This window comes from Sus scrofa, chromosome X (genome assembly GCF_000003025.6).
Source record: "Sus scrofa isolate TJ Tabasco breed Duroc chromosome X, Sscrofa11.1, whole genome shotgun sequence".
Lineage (NCBI taxonomy): Eukaryota > Metazoa > Chordata > Mammalia > Artiodactyla > Suidae > Sus > Sus scrofa.
Genome location: NC_010461.5, coordinates 96801958 through 96817681, shown reverse-complemented (window position 1 = coordinate 96817681; position 15724 = coordinate 96801958). Strand labels below are relative to the sequence as shown.

General features: G+C 42.2%; 2 protein-coding genes across 4 annotated transcripts in view; both read left to right on the top strand.

Moving 5' to 3' along the window:
• Nucleotides 1–15724, top strand: part of KLHL13 (kelch like family member 13) — a 405144-nt gene that overhangs the window by 132561 nt on the left and 256859 nt on the right. The window lies entirely within an intron of this gene.
• LOC414400 (60S acidic ribosomal protein P1) overlaps nucleotides 1–15724 on the top strand; it is a 74913-nt gene that overhangs the window by 58181 nt on the left and 1008 nt on the right.

Sequence of the window (15724 nt, the reverse complement as noted above, 5' to 3'; positions counted from 1 at the left end):
AGGGTCTGCTGCTGATCATTGCCTACATCCATTATGTCATTAAAGGTAGGAGACTGGTGATTTTCCAGTGTTGTGCTGCATTTTTAAGCTAGAATTCTATTTTTTTTTTTTCTAGGGCTGCACCTGCAGCATATGGAGGTTCCCAGGGTAGGGTTCAGATTAGAGCTGCAGTGCCTGGCCTACACCAGAGCCATGTCTGCGACCTACACCACAGCTCATGGCAACACCAGATCCTTAACCTACTAAGCGAGGCCAGGGATCGAACCCGCTTCCTCATGGATCCTAGTCTGGTTCGTTAACCACTGAGCCACGAAGGGAACTCCCAAGCCAGAATTCTATTAATGAAGGAATTTCCCTCAACTATGTGAATATCCTGAAATACAGTTCTTGGAGACACGGTAGGACAACTACTTGATTCTTGCTTTTTACCTATTTTCAGAATGATTTGGTGACCTAGTAAGCCCCAATGGTGACTAACCTTTCTTCATTATCTCATTATGAATTCATAGATTTGTATATATTTCATGTGCTTCAGGAAATCACACTGATTTTTTCACTTTGATACTCAAATTGTTCCATTTTAGGCCAGTGAGAGCCCCTTTAACGTTAATTCCTGAGGCCTTTTAACATGACCATAATAGTTGTTGATGACTTGCTTTCTAGCACAAGGAGACATCCCAGGCTGATCTAGTACAGCTCCTGCCCCAGAAATGGAGTCAGGCATTTCTCTAAGGAATCCTGGTTTTATTCGGTGAGGAATGATAGTCAGAGATTACAATTTTCCAGGATGCTTATTGCTATTAGGTGGCCATTGCTTCTAGGTCTTATCAGTGGTCAGGCTAGAAATTACCTTTTTGTTTTAAAAAATGAGTTAAGAGTTCCTGTCGTGGCTCAGTGGAAATGAATCTGACTAGTATCCTTGAGGACACAGGTTTGATCCCTGGCCTTGCTCAGTAGGTTAAGGACCGGGAGTTGCCGTGAGCTGTGATGTGGGTCACAGACGTGGCTTGGATCCTGTGTTGCTGTGGCTGTGGTGTAGGCCAGCAGCTGTGGCTCTGATTAGACCCCTAGCCTGGGCACTTCCATAAGCCTCGGATGTGGCCCTAAAAAGAAAAAAAAAAAAAAGAGAGAGAGAGTTATAGTGATATTTCCAATTCAAACTTAAGAAAAAAGGATTTTTACTTAACTTCTTCGAATTTATACTTCTATCTCCTTTCTCTTATTTTGAACATCTTGGTTCTTAGAATTGACGTAGTTACCTATAATTGTTCCAAACTAAAAATAATGACATTACCTTTAACAATAAAACTACTGAATGCAGTTCAGAATTTGTTTGAAGAATATATCCAGTTTGGGGTATACAGTGAAAATTCTGTATTTTAAAGTCAACTTGAAATAATTCTCTTCTCTATGTGGGTTTGTCACCAATTTAGTATAAAGTTAAGCTTGTTTCAATTTGCTTTTTACTTTTAGGGTTTTTTCCTTTTGATTAATTTTGTTACAAAGTCAAAGTATATAACAAGGTATATTTAAGGAAGTCTCAAGGCTACCCTCTCTCTTCTAACTTGACCCTTCCCTCCCCCTTTATTAGTAATTGTTTTAGTCCAACCTTTGTTTCTCTTTGAAAATATAAGTGGACTGGGAATCTGGGGTTAACTATTGCCTCTGGAATGGATAAACAATGAGATTCTGCTGTACAGCACCAGGAACTATATCTAGTCACTTATGATGGAACATGATGGGGGATAATGTGAGAAAAAAAAATATATGTATGTATGTGTGACCAGGTCACCTTGCTGTACAGTAGAAAATTGACAGGACACTGTAAACCAGCTATAATGGGAAAAAAATAAAAATCATTTTAAAAAGAGAAAATATAAGTAGATGAGTGTATGTGTGTTTCCCTTTAGAGTTGGCTACTCAAAAAGTGGCATACTACAAGCATTGTTTTACCCTTGTTTTTCCCATAATAATAGATATGAGATAAATCATATCAGTTTATAGAAGTCTTCCCTATTCTTTTATTTTCTTAAACAGCTGTATGGTACCCATTGTGTGGATGTACCATAGTTTATTCAAGCCATCCCTGATTTATGAACATTTAGTTTATTTCCGGTCACTTGCTTCTACAAATAATGCTGCATTGAATCCATATGCTATTTTATATTTTGTTCGTATATCTTTGTTGGTGATAACATGGATATAATTTTGAATGTGAGCGTCAGTTGAGCAAGACTAGTTTCATATGCTAGTGGCTGGTCAATAATAAGCGTTCTTTGGAGTTCCCGTCATGGCTCAGTGGTTAACGAATCCGACTAGGAACCATGAGGTTGCGGCTTCCGTCCCTGGCCTTGCTCAGTGGGTTAAGGATCTGGTGTTGCCGTGAGCTGTGGTGTAGGTCACAGACATGACTCAGATCTGGCATTTCTTTTTTTTTTTTTTTTTTTTTTTGTCTTTTTTTTGTTGCTATTTCTTGGCGCTCCTCGCATATGGAGTTCCAGGCTAGGGTGAGTCGGAGCTGTAGGCCTACGCCAGAGCCACAGCAACGCAGGATCGAGCCGCGTCTGCAACTACACACAGCTCATGGCAACGCGGATCGTTAACCACTGAGCAAGGCAGGACCGAACCGCAACCTCATGGTTCCTAGTCGGATCGTTAACCACTGCGCCACGACAGGAACTCCATGATCTGGCATTTCTATGGCTGTGGTGTAGGCCGGTGGCTACAGCTCCGATAGGACCCCTAGCCTGGGAACCTCCCTATGCCTCGGGGAGCGGCCCAAGAAATCACAGAAAGACAAATAATAATAATAAGCGTTCCTTGCTAATCTAGTACTGCCGTCTGCTATAAAGGGGGGAAATCCTGAAGGTAGTAGATGTGTTCGCAGGTGACTTATAACTCACTGCCTCTCAGCATTACTCAAAAACATCATACCCACTCCAGTCTCTGGACTTTTTTTTTTTTGTTTTTTTTTTTGTCTTTTTGCCTTTTCTTGGGCCGCTCCCGTGGCATATGGAGGTTCCCAGGCTAGGGGTCTAATCGGAGCTGTAGCCACCAGCCTACGCCAGAGCCACAGCAACGCGGGATCCGAGCCGCGTCTGCAACCTACACCACAGCTCACGGCAACGCCAGATCCTTAACCCACTGAGCAAGGGCAGGGACCGAACCCGCAACCTCATGGTTCCTAGTTGGATTCGTTAACCACTGCGCCACGACGGGAACTCCTAGTCTTTGGACTTTTGCTCTTCCACAGCCCACTTGGCCCAGAAGACTTCTCTCCTTCATGAATTCCAATTTGAACATTTACTGTTTTTATGCCCATTTCCTCTGACCTTTGAACGTTTTTAAAACTTTTAAGTTTTTAGTTCGAATATTTAAGAGGATGCTAATCTTCACCCTGCAATTAGGGTGTACGGCTGCTAGATGGCAGAAGTGTCTTGGTTGTGTTCTCATGGTCCAAACCCCAAAGCATGGGCAACTTGGGCAAGTTTTTCTGAGCCAGTTTCCTCATCGGTAAATTGTAAGGAATGGGGTAGATGATTTCTAGTCTCTGTCCCTATCTTCTACAAGTCTAAATAATTTTCTAAATATTTCCAGTTTCCTCTGACCACTTCTTTTATTTCCTCTTGGCAAGAGAGATAAATGAGTTACAGGCTTTTCCTAGGCTGAGGTCATAATACTCAGGAATTACCACTATTTGAAGAGAAAAATTAATAAGAGAAGCCCTTTTCCATGTTATTCTTACCAGAGTGAAAATCCTCCTCTTGCTTATCCGTCATCTTTTTTTTCTCTCTCTCTGGTAGCCACTGGCTAGGTATTACTTGAATCTATATTTGTTTCATTTGATGCTTTGTTTACTTATTCAACAACAACATGTGTGTGTGTGTGTGTGTGTGTGTGTGTGTGTTTCAGTTGTTGAATATATATGTATATATTTTTAGGGCCGCACCTGCAGCGTAAGTTCCCAGGCTAGGGGTGGAATCAGAGCTGTAGCTGCAGGCCTACGCCAAAGCCACAGCAACACCAGATATGAGTTGCATCTGCAACCTACACTGCAGCTTTCAGCAATGCTGGATCCTTAACCAACTGAGTAAGGCCAGGGATCCATCCCACATCCTCACAGAGGCTATGTTGGGTTCTTAACCCACTGAGCCACAATGGGAACTCCTCAACAAATATTTATTGAAGGTCTTGTACGTGCCAGGCACCATTTTATAGTTATTGGGTTTGATTATTTTGTCGTTTTGTTTTTAGCAGTAGCTTGGTCTCAAAAGCCATTTTCTTTTTTTAGAGCTTCTAATTATAAACACAAACAATTCCCAGAACAGCAACTTCTAAAAAACAAATTTAAGAAATTTTCTTGACTAAGCTATAAACCAGATTAATCATATTCCTTAAGTAGGTGGTAAGTGTGGTTCTCATACATTTTGAGCTAAAGGGCCAACAAAATTAAAAGAAGAAAATTGAATGACCTAGAGTTGCCTTTTTTTTTTTTTTTTTTTTAGGGCCGCACCCGTGGCATATGGAAGTTCTCAGGCTAGGGGTAAAATCGGAGCTACAGCTGCCGGCCTACACCAGAGCCACAGCAACGCGGGATCCAAGCTGCGTCTGCAGCCTACACCTCAGCTCATGGCAATGCTAGATCCTTAACTCACTGAGCAAGGCAGGGATCCACCCCACATCATGGATACCAGTCAGGTTCTTTACCCATTGAGCCACAAAGGGAACTCCTGCCATTTTTTTGTTTTGTTAAGTGAGGGTGTTAAGAAAGGACAATTGCCACCAAAAAATAAGGAACATTTCAGTGCCAAGAAAAGAAACTGTAACAGAAATACTCACGAGAGATTTGTAGTAAAGAAATTCTTTTAAATTGAACATAAATTTAGTCAGGAAACATTCTGGGTTTTTTTGCTTGTTTTGTTTTTATTTTTACATCTTGCCTTGTGAAAACATTGTCACAGACTAATCAAAGTCTGTGGACCGGTGTTTACGAATCACCATTTTAGGATGGTAATTTTATTTTGTGTTTTATTCTGACTCATGTTTCCATTGTGCTAAGCTTCAAGAAATAATCATCAAACTCAATTGAAGTCTATCCTTGGAGTTAATGCGTTTTAACAAAAGCATTATTGTTTTGACTGAGGAGGTGGTGTGTTATGCTGAGAGTGACACTGATGAAGTAAAAATGGCTTTGTACACAGTTAAGTGTTTGTAACCCAGATTTTACAGATGATGACAGAGACACAGAGCCGTTAAGTGAGTTAGTACCCTCAACACAGTGAGTCAGTAAAACAGACAAGAATAGAACAAGACTCTGGACTTTTAGGACGTATAACCACTCAACCACAATCAGAAATTAGAAGAGATTAACTATGTGATTTTCAGTGCTTTGGCTGACTCATTACCCTAATGATACAGCATAATTCTTCTAACAGTTGTGTATGAGTTTATACCTTAGTCCCAGGCTGAAATTAGCTTTATCCCTGTTACACTTGGCTGTGGGATAAATTCACATTTTGCACTAGCAAGTGAGCAGACAGTGAATTTTAGCCATGGTCTTCTAACGTCCCCCTTAATAAAATTCTGTGATGATGCCCAGACACACAGGATCTTGACAATCAGTGATGCAAACAGGACTCATCCTGAAGGGCCTCCCCTCAGCTGAGAGATCCTAGAATTCTGTGATTTACATCTTCTGACATACAGGCCAATACCAGGTCAATTAGATCAGGGGTTAGCCATTTTAACCAGATTTTCTAAAGATTTTGTGCATATTGAGTGTCCAAAGCCATTTTTCTTCAACAGTGGAGTCATAGGGAAGATTTTTTTAAGTTTGATTTTATATTTTGTTGTAAAAATCATGAGAGTTTGCAAGGAACCACATTAGAGCCCATTACATATTATTATAAGTAATCTCATATAATTCTTTCGAATCCTAATCTACTCATCTTTGGAGATTAAATGTTATCCCCTTTTTTAAAAGGAAAAAAGCCTAGGCTTAGAGTGGTAAAATTCCAAGTGGCCTTAAAGGACTGTCAGGCTGTCAGCAGATGGAGTTGTTAGACAGTGACTAACACCACGTAATCCCAGCCCTAGTCATCAGAGAAGATGGGCTCTTTAACATTAGGAGAGGCCGCAAGAGAGGAACTGAACTAAAAACCTGGCCAAGACCTACAGGCCTTGTTGACACAACCTCACTTCGCAGGAGAAGTCCTTGCGGCTATTGGGTGTGACTGGGCTCCTGCCTCGCCTTGGTTTACACTGCCCCGGCTCTTTGGGGGTCTGCAACAGCCCTGAGCCCACGTTTCCTGGATCAGTGTGCTTTATCAAGTAAGGGAGCACTCATTTGGTTTATGTTCATGACTTGCCTCACTCCCCAAGTGGCTGTCTCACTCCCATTCACTCTCTCTCTCTCTCTGTTTTTTTTTTTTTTTTTTTTTTGGCTTTTGTCTTTTTATGACCACACCCGCAGCATATGGAGGTTCCCAGGCTAGGGATCTAATCGGAGCTGTAGCCGCTAGCCTACGCCACAGCCACAGCAACATCAGATCTGAGCCACGTCTGCAACCCACACCACAGCACACAGCAATGCCTGATCCTTAATCTACTGATCGGGGCCAGGGATTGTACCCTCATCTTCATGGATCATAGTTGGGTTGATTAACCACTGAGCTACAAAGGGAACGCCCCACTCTCTCTCTCTCTCTTTTTTAATTTACCTAACATGAATCTCAGTTCGGCTTAGTGGGCACTAGCCACAGCTCGTATTTGCTTATGTCAGCTTAAGAATCTTCTGTTGGCATCCTTACCTCGAACCTACCTATTCACTCTCCCTATTCACTCTCACCTCTTCAAGCTGTCTTCCCTTCATCCTAGTTCTGGGCCTTATATAGTTTCCAGTAGGTTTGGGATTAGAATTGATTATATAACTCATATCTAGTCTTTGACATTTATTCATTCATATCCATTCATTCAAAATATATTCATTGTCTACTACTCAATATTCATTGAGTGATGTAAGTGCTAAGGATAAAACAGTGCGTAAGACAGCCATGGTCCCTGCTCTCATGGAGTTTAAAATTTAGCAAGAGAGACAGTCATTAATCTAATAATCATAGATATGAACATATGAGTACAAATCAATACCAGTTCTCTCTGAAGGAAAGAAACATGTTTTATGAAAGCATATCAAAAAGTAAGTTTGCCTCAAATAGGAGTGGAGTTGGAGTCAGGAAAGGCTCCCCCTTAAAAAAGAAGATGGGAGTTCCCACTGTGGTGCTATAGGTTAAGAATCTGACTACAGCAGCCTGGGTCACTGTGGAGGCACAGGTTTGATCTCTGGCCTGGTGCAGTGGGTTAAAGGATCTGGTGTTGCTGCAGTTGCAGTGTAGGTCGCAGCTGTGGCTTAGATTCAATCCCTGGCCCAGGAACTTCCATAGGCTGTGGGTTTGGCCATAAAGGAAAAGAAAGGAAAAGAAAAAAGCTGGAGCTGAGATTTGCAGAAGTACTTATGAATAGATGAGGCCAAGGTTGTGTGGGGGCCCATTAGGGTGTTCCTGGAAGGCCATCTGTAATAGGGAGCAAAACTGGCTAAGGGCCTCAGCTGGCACTTCCCTTGGGCTGTTCCCTCCCATGAAGGCATACAGTGGCAATACTAAGGCAGATATATGGACGCATTTGTTGGCCAACTTTGACTCAGGGTCTTCCAAAAGTTTCCTGAGACTTTGCGGTAGTCTGGACTGCTTCCATCCAACTTCCTCCTCCCTCCCTAAGGGTCAGGCTCCATCACAGCTCCCTCTCTATTCTCTTTCACACAATCATTTCTCCTAACAAAGTCTTTCCATGTGTAATCTTGTCTTGACACGTGCTTCTTGGAGATGTGGAATAACGTCAGTAGAGTGGGTATTTAAGATACAGGAAACAGCGTTTATTTTCTAGGCCTAGATTTGACTTGCTAAGAAAACCAAAAGCTGTGAGCCTTCAAAAAACTTAACTGTTGGTAGTTGTATACATAAGACCAGATTATCAGGAGTCAAGTCAGAAGGGGTGAGGAGGAAGATGGGGGCTGGCAGCATGCCCTGCCATTCCCTTTTGCCATCCAAAGGGTGAGGAAAGGTCTCTAAGCAGGCATCTTGGGAGTACTATTATCTTTATTTCCCACCATCTCGCATGGCTGGCTCTGGTTTGTCTACCTGGCTACAGATGTCACGCTTTTGCTCCACATTGAGTTGCTATAATTACCAGGGGAGGAAATATGGGTAACACAGTAGTGAATCTGGAATCCAGGCTTTACCTCTTTCCTAGATTATCTTATTCAGAGTCTGTCTTCCAGCTTCCACAAATCTCATTTTTCTTGGTCTGGGCCTTTCCACAAGTTCTTTGCCATATCTTTTGTCTTTCTAAACCTGAAATATTTTATTTTCCTCACTCAGTTAAAATGCCCTTGTGTTTTTAGCCCTCATTCTTGATGAGGCCAAGAATGTTCTAAAAAGCATCAGACCAGAGATGGAACCTCAACTCAACCACTTCCTACATGTGAGACTTTGTGGAAGTTATTTATGAGCCTCGGTTTTCTTATTTATAAAATGGAGATAACATCCCCTGCCTCCCAGCATAGTTGATAGGATTAAATGAGTTATGGTATATAAAAAGACCTAGTACATAGTAAATATAGAAAATATTAGTTCCCTTTTGGAGCTCCCATCATGGTGTAGTGGAAACGAATCCCAATAGGAACCACGAGGTTGTGGGTTTGCTCCCTGGCCTCGCTCAGTGGGTTAAGGATCCGGTGTTGCCGTGAGCTGTGGTGCAGGTCGCAGACATGGCTTGGAACCCAAGTTGCTGTGGCTGTGGTGTAGGCTGGCAGCTGTAGCTCTGATTCGATTCCTAGCCTGGAAACCTCCATATGCTGTGGGTGTGGCCCTAAAAAGAAAAAAAAAAAAAAAGCAAGAAAATATCAGTTCCCTTTTAGCTCCCATACCATCCTTCCTCTTTGCATTCTTCCTTCCCTGGATGCCTGGTGCCCACAGCAGATTTCTCCTGCCCAAGGCCATGAGAGCCTTGGGAAGCTATTTCCTTTTTATCTTTCCACCTTCCATTTATCCGAGGGCAATTAGGCCCTTTCTCTTATTCATTACCTTTTATTATTCAAATCTTTGGTGAATTCAAAACTCATGTAGGAGTTCCCATGTGTCTCAATAGGTTATAGATCTGGCATTGTCACTGCTGTGGTGCATTTTTGATCCCTGGCCCAGGAACTTCTGCATGCCACAGGCATTGGCAACCCCCTACCCCCACCCCCCAAGACAGAAACACAACAGCAACAAAAAACTCATATAAAAGGATTCAACATGGAAGTTCCCATCATGGCTCAGTGGTTAATAAACCGACTAGCATCCATGAGGACGTGGGTTTGATCCCTGTCCTCGCTCAGTGGGTTAAGGATCCAGTGTTGCCGTGAGCTGTGGTGTAGGTCACAGACTCGGCTCAGATCGTTCATTGCTGCGGCTGTGGTGTAGACCTGCAGTTGTAGCTCCAATTGGACCCCTAGCCTGGGAACCTCCATATGCCTCAGGTGCAGCCCTAAAAAGACAAAGACACACACACACACACACAAAAGACAAAGACAAGAAGCCCCCCCCCAAAAAAGGGATTCAACTCATCATAGAGACAGGGAGTTTACAGGGCCACAAAATGAAAAAATTGAAAATTACCGATTAGACTCCATTCATCCATTAATTCACCTAATATATCTTGACTTTAGGTCTCTGCTGTGTGAAGCATAAGTATCCCAAGGCTTACTTTTTCAGGATAGATCATAGCATAGAATGGGGAGCAATATAAAATTTGTCAATCAAATATCAGAATTCTAAAATCCCACATCCCACTAGAAAGAATGTCATACTGGTCATTTGATCTCTCCTTAGGCCCTGATGTCCCATGATGCCATGGGAGTCTGCTTTACCACTACAGTTTTTCCACTACGTAGCTACGTCAAATTGGACAAGTTACTTAGCCTCAAAGACTCTGTTTTTTCATTTGCAAAATGAAGTGGCTACAGATATTTTCCCCCAGAAGCTGTTATGAGGATTAAATGAACTGTCCTGTATAAAGTGCTTAGCACAATGCGGGCACATAAAAAGTACCCACTATGCATCCCCTTTCACTGGCATTACCACTGGCATTATCATTCAGGTGAGGTGAGCCCAGATTTTAAATATTCGCACCATTTTCCCTTTTCATTTGGAGGCAGACAGGGATGACAAATATGAGTGCCAAGTCTACCACTTGGTAGCAATGAAAATTTCGGTAAGTCATTTAATACTGCTAAACCACGATTTTCAGATCTGTAAAATGGGGAGACTAATGGCCCCTAGTTCATAGGACTATTGGGAATATTACATGAGATAATGGGGAAGGCACCTAGTCCAGTGCCTGGAAAAACACAGTAAACACTCATTCAAAGTTAGCTATTAGAATTACAAAGTTAGTTTCCTTTCTTCTTTTTTCCCCTTTTTCTTCTCCTGGCCACACCTATGGTCTATGGAAGTTCCCAGGCCAGGGATCGAATCCAAGCCACTGCTGCAACCCACACCACAGCTGTGGTAATATTGGATCCGCAACCACCACAGCTGTGGTAATATTGGATCCTCAACCCACTGAGCTTGGATTGGGGATTGAACCCATGCAGCCTCAGACATAAAGCCAGATCCTTAACCCACTGTGCCACGGCAGGTACTCCAGTTTCCTCTCTTCTTACTCCCCATTTCCATCTCCTATTTCTGGGGTGGGGCTCTGTTCAGAGGAAGCAAATAAATAAATAAATATGCCTGATAATCAATCTCTTTATCCCTAGAAAGATATACCCTATGTAGGCAATTAGTCCCCCTCTGGCTAAATCTCTCCATTTCAGCCTATGCCCTGGGCTTTGTCTTTTATCCCCAAAGTGTTCATCAATCTTGTTTTACTAAAAAGAAGAGCAGCATCCCACCAAACACACACATACTCCTCAGGTAAATTCTGCTGCCTCCTCCCCCATATGGATTCTATACTTTTTGAAAAGCAACTTTCCTTTCATGCAATATAATAGGTCAGTAAATAGGAGATTTCATACATCACTATCAGATCAAGAGACCTCATGGACTACACTGTGTGTCCTCGACCCCGCGCCAATTTCAATCTAGAAGCGCTTGTGACCCATTAATGTCAAATGCAATGTGCTCAGCCTCCTACACTCTCCGCCAGTCTGTCTGAGGATGCTTTGGCCTATCGATGCATTAAAGCCACTCTGATCTGCAGAAACCTTCAAGTCAGCCTGTGTGCGGAGAAGGGGAGAAAAGAACATATGTAGTGGGGTGGGGAAGAGCAGAAATCAACTGAATTATAAAGCACTTACTTGCCAGGTTGTAAGAAACATTAAACTAAACAGCCTGAGCAGTCCATTTGCTGAAAAGACATTTAATTATTTCAGTGAGAACTAGTTAGAGATGAGAGCCCATAAAATAAACAAAGAGATACTAGCGTTTGATTTTAATGTCTTTCTATTTTGCCATAGGCCACAATTTAATTAAAATTTCTGAATAGAAAGTCGACACATTCTCCTCCCTAGCAGCCAGACAGTAGAGATAAAACATCCCCAATATCTTCCTGGAATTTTGGATGTTTTTAGCTCAATGCCCAAAGCTAGGCGATCTCTGCCAAATGTCCCCCTCCACCCTGCCCCACCCGCTGATGAGAGATGTTTGCACTCGTTAAGCTCCATGTTTTAAATCTGGGCCAAGTGCCCACGGGTCATAGAAACTTTGATATTTATTTTAGGGGAAAGTGCAGAACTGATTATTGAAAAACTGATCTAAAGAGGTGGAGGCAATTGTGGGTGTTGGGGAGAGACGTGTTTTATTGTTGTGATTTTCATTGGTAGAGCAAGCACTGAGTCAGAATTTTGGTTCTGGATTCTAGTCCCGGCTCTAAAAATTTGTTTTAAACTTCTCAATACCTCAACTTTGCCATCTGTGAAATGGGATAGGATAAGCTGCTGATCCTTCACGGTCCCTCCAACTCTGTTCCATGTCTCTAATACTGTAAGGCCAATGTGGCTGTAGCGTAGACATGGCCACACAGCCAAATAGTTTGGAGATGGCAGTGGTTCTTCTGACTGTGGTAATGGGGTTCCAGAAGGAATTACACACATCAACACATCTATTTTTGATTAACGTCCAATAACTAGAGTAATGGCTGGCTCATAGTAGGTACCCAACATTTATTGGCCAACCATATAACTCTTTCATGAGTGTTTCAGCTCTAAGCTTTAATAACCTAGCTTCCAAGTGCACATTGTGCAGATGTTTAAGATGTTTCAATGTACTTGGGGAGAAAATGTGCTTAAGAAGTATTATGTTAGCATGATGGAGGGTAATGTGAGAAAAAGAATGTATATATGTATGTGCGACTGGGTTACTTTGCTGTACAGTAGAAAATTGACAGAACACTGTAAGCCAGCTATAATGGAAAAAATAAAAATCATTTTTAAAAAAGCGAAATTGATAAAGGAGTGGAGGCTAATTGAAAAAAAAGTATTCTGTTAATTTAGGGACCATTAGTTAGTAAATTGCTACCATGAGGGATTTTTAAAAATGTTATCTATATGCCCATCAATTTGTAAAATCCTAGGGGCAGCAATCATTTGTATCTTACCTTAACACAGGTTGTGTGTTTTTGTTTAACTTCATGGATATTAAAAATAAAGGCTTAAAGGAGTTTCTGTTGTGGCGCAGTGGAAACAAATCTAACTAGGAACCATGAGTTGCAGATTCGATCCCTGGCCTTGCTCAGTGGGATCCAGCGTTGCTGTGAGCTGTGGTGTAGATCGAAGACACGGCTTGGATCTGGAGTGACTGTGGCTGTGGCGTGGGCTGGCAGCTACAGCTCCGATTAGACCCCTAGCCTGGGAACCTCCATATGCCCCGGGTGTGGCCCTAAAAATACAACAACAACAAAAAAGGTGTAAACAAACGATTTTTGTAGCAATCTAACTTTCCATTCATTTCTCTACATTTATAGCAAATGATAAATGCATTATTGATATTTTTTTTTTTTCTGTTCCACTTAGAGAGTTCAGGGAGCTGCTCTGACCCTAAGAAAAACCTTTATGTTGGACTTGTTTTGTGGCTCTTACATGGATGTCTTCTTGTGTCCTCACATGGCAGAAGGGGAAAAAGAGCTCTTGAGGGTCTTTTTTTTTTTTTGTCTTTTTAGGGCTACATGTGCGGCATATAGAAGTTCTCAAGCTAGGGGTTGAATCACAGCTCCAGCTGCTGGCCTACTCCACAGCCACAGCAACACCCAATCCGAGGAATGTCTGCGACAGCATGGATGCCATTAAGGTTTTTTTTTTTTTTTTTTTTTTTGGCAGGGACCGAACCTGCAACCTCATGGTTCCTAGTCGGATTCGTTAACCACTGCGCCACGACGGGAACTCCAAGGGCCTCTTTTATAAGAAGGGCACTAATCCCATTCATGACGACTGCCCTCATGATCTAATCACCTGCCTCAAAATACCATCACCTTGGGGGTTAGGATTTCAATGTAGGAATTTGCAGGGAGGAACAAACATTCAGTCTGTAGCAGATTCACTCTCTGATTATTCTCTTTTCTTCCTAACTCTGGCTAAGCTTCTAAACTGGCTGCCTCTGCTTCCTCACTCCCCATTCACTCCTCAGTGCGGCGTCATTTAGCACTGGTACTGTTCTCGCTGACATCACCAAGGACCTCCATATTGCCAGACCAATGTATATCTTTCTTGTAACAGTTTACAGCTTATGAAATATTCACTACCCCCTCCTTGCAAAATCTTCCCTCTTTCGACTACTGTGACAATCTTCTGTCCTTGTTTTTTTTTTTTTTTTTTTTTTTTTTCTTGGCTACATACATGGCACACAGAAGTTCCCAGGCCAGGGACTGAACCCACACCACAGCAGTAACCAGAACACAGCAATTGCAATGCTTAACCCCCAAGCCATCAGGGAACTCCTTTTTTCTCTTACCTCTTAGTTCATTCTCTGGCTCCTCTTCTTTGGCCGGAATCTTCATTGTTGTTGTTTCTCAAGGCTCTAAACTTGACCGTGGATTTTGTTCTGTATTATCTTCCTAGGCAGCCTAAACCACTACTATTTACATAGAGATGATGCCCTGGCCCCAAATCCTGCCTTCAGCCCAAATCACTCTCCTAAGCTCCAGACCTACACTTTCAACGTCCTTTGCAATATTTCCACCTGGATGTCTTATCAGTACCCCATCATGTCCCACGGATCATTTCAGTAGTCTTCAGTTTCACCGCTATCCTATTAAGCTCTCCACACTGCTAGCAGAGTAATTTTTTAAAAAATATGTAAATCGAATTGGGTCACTCTCAGCTCAGAATTATTTAGTGGTTCTTCATTGCTTGTAGTATAAATCTAAACTTCTTTTAGGGCGCACATGGCCCTGCATGATCTTTACCTTTTTCTCTAGGTTCATCTCTCTGCATATCCATCCTTTTTTTCATTCAGCAACACTGGGCTACATGAATCGACTGATAATACCATGTCCTTTGATATAGTCAAGCCTGTGCTGAGGCTGTTTCCTTTTCTAAGTCAGCTTAAGCCCAGCTTCCTCCAGAAAGTTTTCCATAACTCAGATTCTCCTTCCTCTAGTTTGCCATGGGGCCATGAATGGACCTTCGTTATAGTAATGATTGCTTCTATGGCGTTATTGGATTTGATTAAATACTCATTTCCTAGTTTTAGAGATGAAGCAAGGAGAAGTCTTTTGAGTGCATCTCTAGAGCGGGACACAGATTCCCAGCCTATGGATAGAGGACAAGCAGGCTTTGATAATACCTTCCATTCTCCTGAGTTCCGTTGGGGAAGATAAGGGTACATTTCCTAACCAAGAGGGGGAGTAAGGGTGACATTTTATTTCTGTTCCAAGTAAGGCATGCTGTTAGCAGGGTCTCAGGTTAAGTGGAGCTGTCCTAATAATAGCCCATGGACTCTCAGCAAAGATGAGTGCTTTCATGGCCATCTAGCAAAATGATACCTTTTGTCTGTGGGTTCCCATCATGGTACAGGCTCTATTTATGTTCTGTTGCTTGGGATGTTCCTCCTTTTGGTGAATACTGGGTATTGTCTTAATGGCCATTGGGAAGGAGGGGTAGCCAGACAAGTAGGGTCCGGGTAGCCTAAGCACGTGGAGGGTGATAAAATATTCAGTGGCTGGACCATTGAAGTACATCAGGGGAGATCCAGCATTTAGAGGCTAGAGTTCTCCAAACAAATATAACTCACCAGCACTTTAAAAAAAGCCTACATGAAAATCAAAATAGTGGTTACCTCATTGTCATAGAGTTGTGATTGATCTTATCGCACAAGGGAAACATCTGGTGTGTTATTATATCTTGATCAGGCAGTAGTTACTTCAGTGTATACATAAGTAAAAATTTATTGAACCATTCACCTAAGATTTGTGCACTTTATTGTATGCATGTTATAGTCCAATAAAAAAGTATAAAAAATGACAGAGTTCCCTGGTGGCACAGCAGGTTAAGGACTCAGTGTTGTCACTGCTGTGGCTTGGGTCACTGATATGGCTTGGGTTTTATCCCTGGCTCGGAACTTTCATACGCCATGGACACGACCAAAAAAAAAAGTTTAAAAAATGGGCAGAAAAAAGTAGCCCATCACAATTT